The sequence below is a fragment of the Prionailurus viverrinus genome, chromosome A2 (assembly GCF_022837055.1).
Source record: "Prionailurus viverrinus isolate Anna chromosome A2, UM_Priviv_1.0, whole genome shotgun sequence".
NCBI lineage: Eukaryota > Metazoa > Chordata > Mammalia > Carnivora > Felidae > Prionailurus > Prionailurus viverrinus.
In genome coordinates this window covers 91,328,604-91,342,205 of record NC_062562.1, presented here as the reverse complement: position 1 = coordinate 91,342,205, position 13,602 = coordinate 91,328,604, and positions in this window count along the sequence as shown.

The following is a 13,602-nucleotide window of genomic DNA, read 5'->3' as shown; positions in this document are numbered from 1 at the left end:
ATTTAGGCCTTTACACTTTCAACTCAAGACACTGTTGGATAATCAGAGTTTCTGTAGCAGTCCTAAAAGAATCTCTTATACTTTGTAGCCACTGAGCTGACTTTGCTGAAGATTAATCCATAATTTAATTGGGTAGGTTGCAGAATTACAACACCAGTTGCATTTATAACCTATCAACTTCTTGCTTGAAAGTTAGGACATTGACTGGGAAGGAGCGGGACCTGGAATGGGGTTATCTGTGAGACTCTGAGGAGACCGGCTTTTCTCACTCAAAGGTCCTACGATAACCTCACTGATAGCAGCCTCTTAAAAAAGGCATGCCTCTGGGCACCTGGGTGGCTCAGTTGGTAGTGTCCAACTCTTGATTTCAGCTCAAGCCATGATCTTGGTGGGTGAGTTCCAGTCCTGTGTTGGTCTTTGTGCTGACAGTGTAGAGATTTCTTGGGATTCTGTCTCTCCCTCTCTTGGCCCCTCCCCTCCCTCTCAAAATAAATAAATAAACTTAAAAAAAAAGCGATGCCTCACCTTGTCAAGACCTATCAACACTATCTCTCATGGACTCTATAACTTGAGTCAGAACAAGTACAAGGTGTGAATCAGGAGCGTATGGCTATGCTCAAAATAATTAAAAATTTTTGTTATTACATATTGGCAGAAGCCTGGTGAATTTATGTGGGAATGAGTTTTCTGGTTGTTAGACTAAGAAATGGAATATAACGTTGGATTAGGCTAAATTTATTGATATGGGTTCCCAGAGCTTCTGGATTTAATGGATTAGCTAAAGCGGCTGAAAGTGGTTGTAACAGTTTGCTTGGTTGATTTATAGTCAATCCAAGGAGTCCTTGGTTGTCTACATTCAACGAGGTTGAGATGTCAAAGTTTCTGGGAATAATACGGAGGAAGAAATTCAAAGGTTTGGAGAGGTGCAAACTTTGGAGTGGATTATTCATCTGGCAGCTTCTCACTGCTCCACCCTCTTCACTATCATACTAGAGAGGGCCCAGCAATTACCCCCTTCACTAAGGCATTGAGACATACATTAGTGAGAGGAGCTCCAGCATCTATAAAAAAAAGTGCATAACCATGGTAGCTGTTCTCTGGAGGCTAGGGATGATGAAATCAGGATGCTTTGACTTTCTTTGTGCAGGAAGACACTGAGGCCCCTCAAATTTAAGTTTTTTGGGAGCAGAGGTAGAACCAGAGCCCATATCTCTTGACTTCTAGCTTGAGACTCCTTCATTAAACCTCATTAGGTCCAAATCCATCATTCTTGTTCTTGTATATACTTTAAGACTCAAGGTCACTTTGGTTTTACAGGTTTATATTCATGCATATTTATTCTCTTCCTCACATATGACTTATGGATAGAAAATGCTGGGATAATCTCATAACGTGCAAAAACACAACTGCAATCCATTAACGTAGCTGCTGCATGCATGTTCATGCTGCTTTCCAGGTACAAAGACTTGTGCTGAACAGTTTTTTTTTTTCAACGTTTTTTTTATTTATTTTTGGGACAGAGAGAGACAGAGCATGAACGGGGGAGGGACAGAGAGAGAGGGAGACACAGAATCGGAAACAGGCTCCAGGCTCTGAGCCATCAACCCAGAGCCTGACGCGGGGCTCGAACTCACGGACCGCGAGATCATGACCTGGCTGAAGTCGGACGCTTAACCGACTGTACCACCCAGGCGCCCCAAGTGCTGAACAGTTTTAACGGAGACCTTGTGACCTGCAAAGCCTGAAATGTTTATTATTTGGCCCTCTATGGAAAATGTTTGCCCACCCCTGCTCTAAAAATAAAAGCATTTAAGATAAAGCTTAAATGTTTTGTGATCACTCTTCTTTTTGTCTGTATAAATTTGCTAATATTGTGTTTTCATGTTTGTAGATTTAAATTATCTATGATTTCTCTGGTCACTAGGAAAGATGGGGCAATTTTCCCAGAAGACCAAACAGAATGACGATCCTCTAAAGAAGGTAGGCTACTTGAGCTCCCTTTTCTTAGGTGAATTTAATTTAATTTAATTTAATTTAATTTAATTTAATGATTTAATTTTAAGTAGGCTTCATGCCCAGTGCGCGGACTAACACGGGGCTCCTACTCATGACCCTGAGATCAAGACCTGGGCTGAGATCAAGAATCGGACACTTAACTGACTGGTGATACCTCCTGATGACTAAGAGATAACTTTACTTTTACAATTGTTAATATTCCCTCTATTTTTAAAAAAGCCTCTTTCAATATAGCTGTATAGGCCAAAAACTTAAAGACAACCATTGTTAATTGTTACTTTGGGTTCTTTACGAGCATTAATTTTAATTGAAAAATGCTAAAGAAGTACAAAAATGGATGCATTCATTATTTTCTGATTGTTTCTAGCTTAGCCTCATATGCAATATTTATATAATATTTAGTCAATAAATAATTAGTTGTCACCTGCCTCTTTTTTTCTTGTGGAACATAAGATTGTATGTTATTTTCCATAAGTCAACAAGCATGCTCATATCCAGGATAGGCCATTATTTCCGAAATTACTGAAGTTATCCTGGAGATGAAGTTGTTTTGAGATGACTGATTTTTTTCATTATCCCACCAGTCTGAGTATGTACTGCTGTGTTCCTTGTCACCGTTCATATTTTAAGAATCTCTCAGGGAAATAGAAACATAAAAAGCCCCTAGGATCCTTCTCCCTTTCAGGGCTGCTGTGATGCCCACCCTTCCTAGCTTCTGTTGAACTCCATCATGGCTTCTTGCTCAGATTTGTCTTCCAGAGAGACTCCATGAGGGAATGCTTCCTGATGGAGGAACAACCGATAGTGTGTCAGTCTGAAGACGTACTCAAACACCTTTTCTCAAGTGACTAAACAAATATGCTGATTGAATAATGATTTGATTCTTCCTTCAGCTTTGCTTCCCTTCGCTTCACTAAACACTGTATTAGTGTCCTATTGCTGCTGAAATAAATTACCTCGAATTTAGTGGTTTAAAACAACACAAATTTATTCGCTGACAATTTTTGGAGGTCAGAAGTCCAAATCGGTTCTCACTAGACTGAAATCAAGGTGACCGCAGGGCTGTGTTCTTTTCTGGAGATCGTAGGGGAGCACCTGTTTTCTTGCTTTTTCCAGTTTCCACTTCGTTCCACATCTATCTTCAAAACCAGCCATGGCCTGTCCAGTCTTTCACACATTGCATTACTCTGACACTGACACTCTGGCCTCCCCCACATTTAAGGTCCCTGTGATTACATTGAGCCTCCCAGGGTCAATCCAGGATAGTCTCCCTGTCAAGATCCTGAATTTAACCACAGCTGCAACGTCCCATTGGGCACATGAGGCAGCGTGTTCACAGGTTCTGGGGATTAGGACATGGGCATCTTTCTAGTGGGTGCGCTGTTCTGCCTACCACAAACACTTGAACTCAAAAAAGTAGATAATGTCTGAAAAGGAACAGAATCATTGGGAAGATTTTGTTTTCCCATTGCTATTTCTCAGTCATACTAGTTGACTACTTCAGCTGTTGCAGTATGAAATACATTTCAGGGATGAAGTTACTATTCTTGTGTGCCTCTTTTCAGGGCTAACCTGAGGCAAAATTTTTTTAATTTTTATTTAAATTCTAGTTAGTTAACATACAGAGCAATATTGGTTCTGGGAGTTGAATTCAGTGATTCATCACTTACATACAACACCCAGTGCTCATCAGAACAAGTGCGCTCCTCAATGCCATCACCCATCTAGCCCATTCCCACCATCTGGCACTTACCCACCTGCCTCCATCAACCCTCAGTTTGTTCTCTGTCCTTAAGAGTCTCTCATGGTTTCTTTATCTCTCTCCCCCCCAGCCCCATATGTGTATCTGTCTTGTTTCTTAAATTCCACAGATGAGTGAAATCATATGGTATTTGTTTTTCTCTGACTGACTTATTTCACTTAACATAATCCTTGTCATTGCAAATGGCAAGATTTCTTTCTCTTTGATGTCTGAGTAATACTCCATTGTATATATATACCACATCTTCTTTATCCATTCATCAGTTGATTGGCCTGGGGCAAATTGTGAACCTATAATTGAATTTGTTTGGCCTGTCGATCCACCCCATCCCCACCTCTGCCTTGTTCTATTTCTTCTTCCCCCAAACTTCTGTCTTTTCTTACTCCTGGTCTTAGGCTAATACTGATAAAGTATTTTGTAATAGGAACTAAAAAAAAATGACATTCCTGAAGATATTCACAGTATCAAAAGGTTTTGAAAATCAAAAGACTTCTATATCTTTTTTTAAAATTTAATTTATTTTTTAAATTTACATCCAAGTTAGTTAGCATATAGTGCAACAATGATTTCAGGAGTAGATTCCTTAATGCCCCTTACCCATTTAGCCCATCCCCCCTCCCACAATCCCTCCAGTAACCCTCAGTTTGTTCTCCATATTTATGAGTCTCTTCTGTTTTGTCCCCCTCCCTGTTTTTATATTATTTTTGCTTCCCTTGTGTTAATCTGTTTTGTATCTTAAAGTTCTCATATGAGTGAAGTCATATGATATTTGTCTTTCTCTGACTAATTTCACTTCGTATAATACCCTCAAGTTCCATCCAAGTAGTTACAAATGGCAAGATTTCATTCTTTTTGATTGCTGAGTGATACTCCATTGTGTGTGTATGTGTGTGTGTGTGTGTGTGTGTGTGTGTGTGTGTGTGTGTTTATCCATTCATCCATCGATGGACATTTGGGCTCTTTCCATACTTGGGCTATTGTTGATAGTGCTGCTACAAACAGGGGGGTGCATATGTCCCTTCAAAACAGCACACCTGTATCCCTTGGATAAATGCCTAGTAGTGCAATTGCTGGGTTGTAGGGTAGTTCTATCTTTAATTTTTTGAGGAACCTCCATACTGTTTTGCAGAGTGGCTGCACCAGTTTGCATTCCCACCAGCCGTGCAAAAGAGATCCTCTTTCTCCACATCCTCGCCAACATCTGTTGTTGCCTGAGTTGTTAATGTTAGCCATTCTGACAGGTGTAAGGTGGTATCTCATTGTGATTTTGATTTGTATTTCCCTGATGATGAGTGAGGTTGAGCATTGTTTCATGTGTAGGTTGGCCATCTGGATGTCTTCTTTGGAGAAGTGTGTATTCCTGTCTTTTGCCCATTTCTTCACTGGATTGTTTTTTGGGTGCTGAGTTTGAGAAGCTCTTTATAGATTTTGGATACTAACCTTTTATCTGATATGTCATCTGCAAATATCTTCTCCCATTCTGTCGGTTGCTTTTTAGTTTTGCTGATTGTTTCCTTTGCTGTGCAGAAGCTTTTTATTTTGAAGAAGTTCCAATAGTTCATCTTGCTTTTGTTCCCCTTATCTCCAGAGATGTGTTGAGTAAGGAGTTGCTGTGACCAAGGTCAAAGAAGTTTTCGCCTGCTTTCTCCTCGAGGATTTTGATGGCTTCCTTTCTTACATTTAGATCTTTCATCCATTTTGAGTTTATTTTTGTGTATGGTGTAAGGAAGAGGTCCAGGTTCATTTTTCTACACGTCACTGTCCAGTTTTCCCAGCACCACTTGGTGAAGAGACTGTCTTTATTCCATTGGATATTCTTTCCTGCTTTGTCAAAGATTAGTTGGCCTTATGTTTGTGGGTCCGTTTCTGGGTTTTCTATTCTGTTCCATTGATCTGAGTGTCTGTTTTTGTGCCAGTACCATACTGTCTTGATAATTACAGCTTTGTAATACAACTTGAAGTCTGGGATTATGATGCCTCATGCTTTGGTTTTCTTTTTCAAGATTGCTTTGGTTATTTGGGGTGTTTTCTGGTTCCATACAAAAAAAGACTTCTAAATCTTTAAGACGCAGAATAGAGCTATAAGCAGATACTGCTTCTATGCACGTAGGCCTGTGTGGTCATTTCAGCACTATGCTGGCATATACCCTGGCCCCAGACATATTTCTAGAGGTGAAATCTCTCCATATAGTGGCTTCTCAGTCCCAACTCCAAACTTTTGCTGGAGAGTCCTTCAGCTCTCAGAACATTGTATCCTTTTATCAGAGCATGCAGCAACCATTGGGTCCCTTGTATCCCTCGTGTGAGCTGTAGGACACATGAATGCTGCTTCAGGCTCACTTGGTGTCTTTCCAACACAGCATTATTGCTTCTGCATCATGTGACACTCCAACTATTGCCAGTCTTTCAAGGGTTGCAGATAAGATTACCAGGAGACATACTCCAAGATGGAAATTTGCATGCGGAAGTTTGTGAGGAGGGCTCCCAGAATCTCCACCTGGGTGGGAGTGAGAGGAATGATGAAAGCAGTATTGAAGCATGATGGAATGTGGCAAAGTCTCAGCCAGTCCTGTGGAAAAGCTTTGAAGCTGAAATAAGCCATAAAGGTGTCTTGAGTTAAGGCAAGGGTGCTAGGCACCCTATTTCGACCAGTATTGGATCAGTATTAGACCTGTATTGACCAGTCACGGGATGAGAATTGCTCCCTGCCCTCCAGACCCCCTGGGGGCCATTCCCTTAGGCAGTGTGGCTCTCTTTATCTGAAAACAGCTCCCTGAGAAATATTTAGCTGTGAGCTGTCAGATATCAATACTGCCATAGTCTAAGAAAATGAGTGTGTTAGTCTTGAAGGAGGGAGAAGCTGGGGGCCACACCACAGCATCCACTATTGGGGGGAAGCATGCCATTAGCCACCCCTGACTCCCAATTGACATTCTTGGGATCCCCCTTTATTCACCTGGATATTTACTTCATTCCCCCATTCTGTCTAGGCATTCTGCCCTGAGAGCGAGAGGAAGGGGTGTAGTCATTTGATGTTATTTCTTTATCTCCTGTCATTTTTATTTTCTACACTCTCCCTGGACAGTAAGGTGTGGGCTTTCTTTTGTCCTCCTCCTCCTCTCTGTAGTGGATTTCTCCTATATTATGTTGAAAAGAATGGTGAAGTTTCTGAGATTTTACCCTGCTCTCAAGCTAACAAGTTATAACGCTTGCCACAGTTTCTAAGGCATCTGGCAGAAGACATGAGACTCCCAAGTCAGAGACTGGGGCTTTATTACCCAAGGCATGTGAGGTAGTATGAGCTTCATGTTTGTGCCCACCCTCCAGTTCCCCCAAGTTCCATGGGACCAATGTTTATGGCTCTATATGGGTGTTATGCACAGAATGGATATATGTCAGAAACTCTAAGCACAGGAAGCCCCAAATATGCTCAAACTTGGAACCAGAGGGAGACATTTTTTTCATTTTACTAGATAACAAACAAACCTACCCTGTTCTCCAGAGGGACATACTATTTCTGTATTTCAAGATTGTTCCTAGAAAAATAGTCCAGAGTAGAAGACTGTCAGTGCCTCTGCTTATAAGATGTAAAGAAACATGATTCATGGAGAATTGACTCCCAACACACACATCCTAACCCATAAGCTATAAGCTTTTTTTACAGCTCAGCCTTAAAGGTAGGTGTGTTATTTCTACATTGTGGAAGAAATTATCATCAGAGGCTTCTAGGCTTGACTATTGTTGTAAGAGCTTTGGGATACTAGGAACTAGGGATTTTCAAGGATAAAACATACTGGCTTGATATCTCCCAAATATTGCCCAAATTATCAACTACTTTTGTATTCTTATACATTTTCTATCTAAAACTTAGGAAGCTCACAACTGTATGATGTTTGTAACACACAGATATTGTCTTGTCTAGGACCATAACAATCTAAAGACTGCATTTACCTGAATTGACCATGTTGAGGACCTCACGGTATGTTTTAAGAGTTGGGCCAGAAAGTGAGATATATCACCAGCCATATGTCTTTGGCCCACACTAGTTACACAGTCTGACCTACATGCCAAGGGTGGGGAAATATGATCTTCCTATTGACTCTGTCATATTCTTTAATAAGAATCTGTCAGTCAGTAATATTTATTCATGATCAGCTTGGTGCATATCTTTGTATTAAGCACCATGAAAGTAAGAAGAGAGTCAAAAGTTCCCATGCATGGTTGTAGAGAATGGGTTCAGGCAAGAAGTCTTTTTTGACTCATTCTGTTTAAGTAAATCATTTAGTAATAGGTTGAGTTCAATGCTCCACTGCAAGTTAGTTTTTTAATTTTATTTATTTATTTATTTATTTATTTATTTATTTATCATAATAAAAATAACTTTATTGTTTTTTCTAATTTGTATCCAACAAGGAAGCAATAAAATTGAAAGTGAAAATCACCTGCAATTCACTACCAAAATCAGACTTAAAAAAAATTTAATTGGATTTATTTTTTTAATATGTAATTTATTGTCAAATTATTTTCCATACAACACCAAGTGCTCATCGCAACAGGTGCCCTCCTCAATGTCCGTTACACACCCTCCCCTTCCCCCCATCAACCCTCAGTTTATTCTCAGTTTTTAAGAGTTTCTTATGGTTTGGCTCCCTCCCTCCTTTTTTTTTTTTTACTTCCCCTCCCCCATGGTCTTCTATTAAGTTTCTCAGGATCCACATAAGAGTGAAAACATATGGTATCTGTCTTTCTCTGTATGACTTATTACACTTAGCATCACATTCTCCAGTTCCATCCACGTTGCTACAAAAGACCATAGTTCATTCTTTTTCATTGCCACATAGTATTCCATTGTGTATATAAACTACAATTTCTTTATCCATTCATCAATTGAAGGACATTTAGGCTCTTTCCAAAATTTGGCTTTTGTTGAAAGTGCCACTATAAACATTGGGGTGCAAGTGCCCCTATGCATCAGTACTCCTGTATCCCTTGGGTAAATTCCTATCAGTGCTATTGCTGGGTCATAGGGTAGATCTATTTTTAATTTTTTGAGGAACCTCCACACGGTTTTCTAGAGCGGCTGCACCAGTTTGCATTCCCACCAAGAGTGCAAGAGGGTTCCCGTTTCTCCACATCCTCTCCAGCATCTATAGTCTCCTGATTTGTTCATTTTAGCAAGTTAGTTTTTTTTTTTTTTTTTTTTAGAAATTAAGGCATATTTAAACCCTGGAAATGACATATAAATTATGGTGTGTGTATCAGATACATGTTTTCTGGGTTCAAACATTAGATGCCTAGATCCCTGGTAGTTATTGTGGGTAGTCCTCTACTTTCAACAGCTGAGGCAACAGAAGAGGATGAGCAGAAACACTGTAAGCAGTTGGGTATACCAGTAACAGGTTAATTCTTTGCATAAGCATAAAGAAAGATACTTCATGTTAGGCAGTCAGTGGCAACCTAAAGGAAGTTGGGATCCGGCCTAGGGATCTGGGTCATGAGAAAACTTTATGAAAGAACAGGAAACAAGTGACAGGACATGATCATGGTCATCACATTGGTAAGGACTTGTAATATAAAAGGGGGGGGCAAACCATTGTGATTATTGAATATGTAATGATGTTAATAGCTAAAGAAAAGAAAACCTAAGTTAGAAATTACTATGACCTCCTTTTTGCTGCAACAGACAGAAATATATTTTCAACAGAGTTGGTGACCTTGTAATTATAAGATGAAAGCAAATTAAGTAGCTGCTTGCCTTCTGAGGTCCAATTTTGATTCCCCACCCCTCTTCTTATTTTTAAATGATTCAGATAATCAAGGAGACCAATGATATTAGTAGGGAACTAATACTTATCGAATGCCTCTTATATGTTGGGAAACACACTGACACTTAAAAGATGTTTACTATTTAAAATTTTTTTTTTGTTTAAATTCTAGTTAGTTAACATATAGTCCAATATTGGTTTCAGGAGTAGAATTCAATGACTCATCATTCACACACAACACACAGTGCTCGTTATAACAAGTGCTCTCCTTAATACCCATCACCCATCTAGCCCATGCACTTACCCACCTGCCTCCATCAACCCTCTGTTTTTTATCTATTGTTAGGAGTCTCTCATGGCTTGTTTCCCTCTCTCTCCACCCCTCCCCTCCTTTTTCCCCCTTTTTTCACCCTTCCCATATGTTCATCTGTTTTGTTTCTTAAATTCCACATATGAGCTAAATCATATGGTATTTGTCTTTCCCTGACTTATTTCTCTTAGCATAATACGCTTTAGCTCCATCCACATCATTGCAAACGACAAGATTTAATTCTTAATTCTTTTTGATGGCTAGGTAATATTCCATCACATATATATATATACATATATGATATGTATATATATATGCACATAACATCTTCTTTGTCCATTAATTAGTTGATAGAAATTTGGGCTTTCTTCATAGTTTGACTATTGTGGATAATGCTCCTATAAACATTGGGGTGCATGTACCCCTTCAAATCTATGTTTTTGTATCCTTTGGGCAAATACCTAGTAGTGCAATTGCTAGATGGTAGGGTAGTTCTAGTTTTAGATTAAAAAAAATTTTTTTAATGTTTATTTATTTTTTGGAGAGAGAGAGAGAGAGACCAAGTGCAAGCAGGGGAGGGACAGAGGGAGAGGGAGACACAGAATCCAAATCAGGTTCCAAGCTCTGAGCTGTCATCATACAACCAAAAATGGAGCTAGAACTCACAAACCTTGAGATCGTGACCTGAGCCAAAGTTGGATGCTTAACCAACTGAGCCACCCAGGTGCTCTTATTTTTAGTTTTTGGAGGAACCTCCATACTGTTCTCCAGAGTGGCTGCACCAGTTTTCATTCCTACCCACACTGCAAGAGTGTTCCCCTTTCTCCACATCCTCACCAATATCTGGTTTCCTGAGTTGTTAATTTTAGCCATTCTGACAGGTGTGAGGTGGTATCTCATCGTGGTTTTAATTTGTATTTCCCTGATGATAAGTGATGGCGAACATCTTTTCATGTGTCTGGTAACCATTTGGATGTTTTCTTTGGGAAAGTGTCTATTCATGTCTTCTGATCATTTCTTAACTGGATATTTTGTTTTTGGGGTATTGAGTTTGCTAAGTTTTTTTAATAAATTTTTGATACTAACCCTTCTTCAGGTATGTCATTTGAAAATATCTTCTCCTATTCTATAGGCTGCCTTTGTGAAACAGGAAACTATCAAAATCCTCAAGGAGAACACAGGCAGCAAATTCTTTGACCTCAGCCATAGCAACTTCTTACTAGACACGTTTCCAGAGGCAAGGGAAACAAAAGCAAAAATGAACAATTGGGACTTCATCAAAATAAAAAGCTTCTGCACAGTGAAGGAAATAGTCAACAAAAATGTTTACTCTTTTAATTCTCATGAGGATGCTTTGAGGCAGGCATGATTATCCCTGTTTTATCAGAAGAGAAAACTGAAATCCAGTGAAGGAACATGACTTAATGAAGGACACATGACTAATTGTGGAATTGGAACTAGAAACCAAGTCTTTGGACATGGTTCATTGATTTACATTCTAATGGTGACATAAATTTAACTGCTTCTTGTCAACCAGAGATGGTTGATATTTTGAACAATTTATAAAGCTATATAAGGTAAAATAAAAGATTGCTTATTTGAAATCTAAAAAAAAGGTGAAAGAAAGGAAGAAAGGTAACATATTGAAATGCATTGATTTGGCATCACAGAAAAACATGTGTGCCTCTCTGACTCTACAGTTCGTGCTCTCATTCTCTTTTTGTCCCTTTCTAATTTATATTTCATCAATTTCTAGAAAATGATTGATGTAAATTCTTTGGCTGACTCCCAGGAAAGTATTAATGCAGTAAAATTATTTTCAGATTTCTAGCTAAATAGATTGCTTGCCTCCAGACTGTGAAGAACCAACAACATTGGCAAAAGAAAAAAAAATCAATGTAGGTAGTATGTGCTTTTGTGCTTTATACAAATGGAATCATATTATATACATTTTCTATAGCTTTTGTGTCTGATATTATGTTCTTGGGATTTATCCATGTTTTTCTGCGTCATCTGTAGTTCTTTAAGTTTTACTGCTGAATATGCAATTCCATTGTACATATATACCACAGTTTTTTTTTATCCTTTGTATTGTTGACAGACATTTGGATTGTTTCCAGGTTTTTGCTGTAACAAATAAATTCTGGTGTGAACATTCTTTTACAAGTATCCTGGTGCACAAATGCAACTGCAGGGGATGTATATTCTTAGGAGTATAATTGCTGGGTCCTACAGTGAGTGTATCAGCTTACTGGATAATGTCATAGTGTTTTTCCAGAGTGAGAGTTGTGCCAGTTTACACTCTCAACAGCCATATAAGAGTTTTGATGGACTGCACGATTGATTGATTGATTGAGAGTTAATACGCAATGTTACATTAGTGTCAGGTATAAAACAATGTGATTGGACAAGCCTATAGGTTATGCTCTAGTCATGTAACAGTCTTATTGTTCCAAAATCACATCTTACCCTTGTTATTGTCACTTGACTCTTGCAAATCTCATAGGTCAGTGTAGTTTAAACTTGTATATCCTTGAAAATAATGAGATTAAACATGGTTTCTTATGTTTTTTGGTCATTCATGTTTCCACTTCTGTTACTTTCCAGGCTCTTTGCCCATTTTCAGTTGGGTTCTTTGACCTTTTATCATTGATTTGGACAAGTGGCTTTTTTTTTCTTCATATTTTCTGGACACAAATCATTTCACAGTAATTTGTGATGCAAATCTTTTATGATTTATTATTTCATTTATAAATGGATTTTTTGGTAAACACAAGTATTAAATTTTAATGTTGTCAAATTTATCATCATTTCTTGTATAGTTTGCACTTACTGTGTCTTAGTTAAGAAATTTTTTCTATTCCAAGGTTGTAAAGATAGTCGCTTACATTTTCTTCAAAAGTGTTTCATTTTTGGGGCAATTGAGTGGCTCAATTGGCTGAGCATGTGACTCTTGATTTTGTGTCAGGTCATCATGATCCCAGGGTTGTGGGATGGAGCCCATGTTGGACTCTGTGCTGAGTGTGGTGTCTCTTTAAGATTCTCAATCTCTCTCTCTCTCTCTCTCCCCCCCCACCCCCCGACCCAAACCTCTCCCTGCTTGTGTGCTCTCTCTCTCTAAAATAAAAGATAAAATGAAATAAAGGAAAACATTGCTTAAAACAAGTGTTTCATTGTTTTGTATATGATTTTGTGAATATATATGGTATGTTTTAGAAATTTAATTCATTTGTTTTCCATGTGGTTAACAAATTAGAATCCATCAAATTGGGGTTTTCTTTTATATATCAAGTTTTATGACATATAACCAAAAAGCCACTCCCCATTTTTAGACATTTTCACATATTATGTGATTATGATTATATATGTTTTCATTGAAAACTAAAGTATGGTTAAGGTGGATTAATCTAGATCTGGTAAGCAGGAAACAGGAAAGATGTAAAAGAGAACTTTGAGGCGGGGGAGTCCAGTTAGGAGTTTATCACAAGTTTAAGACAATTTGGCTCTGAATCATGACAGTGACATGGTAATGGAAAGGACAAAAATGTGAGAAAAGTTGCAGAGGAGGAACTCTTCATTTGGTAAACAATTTAATATGGAAAGCAAAGTAAGATAAGTGGTAAGCATAACTGTAAGTTCTGATCTTGGATAACTCCAGTTTTAGGAAAAGCAAGGTTATTTAAATATTAAATTTATTGGGGCGCCTGGGTGGCGCAGTCGGTTAAGCGTCCGACTTCAGCCAGGTCACG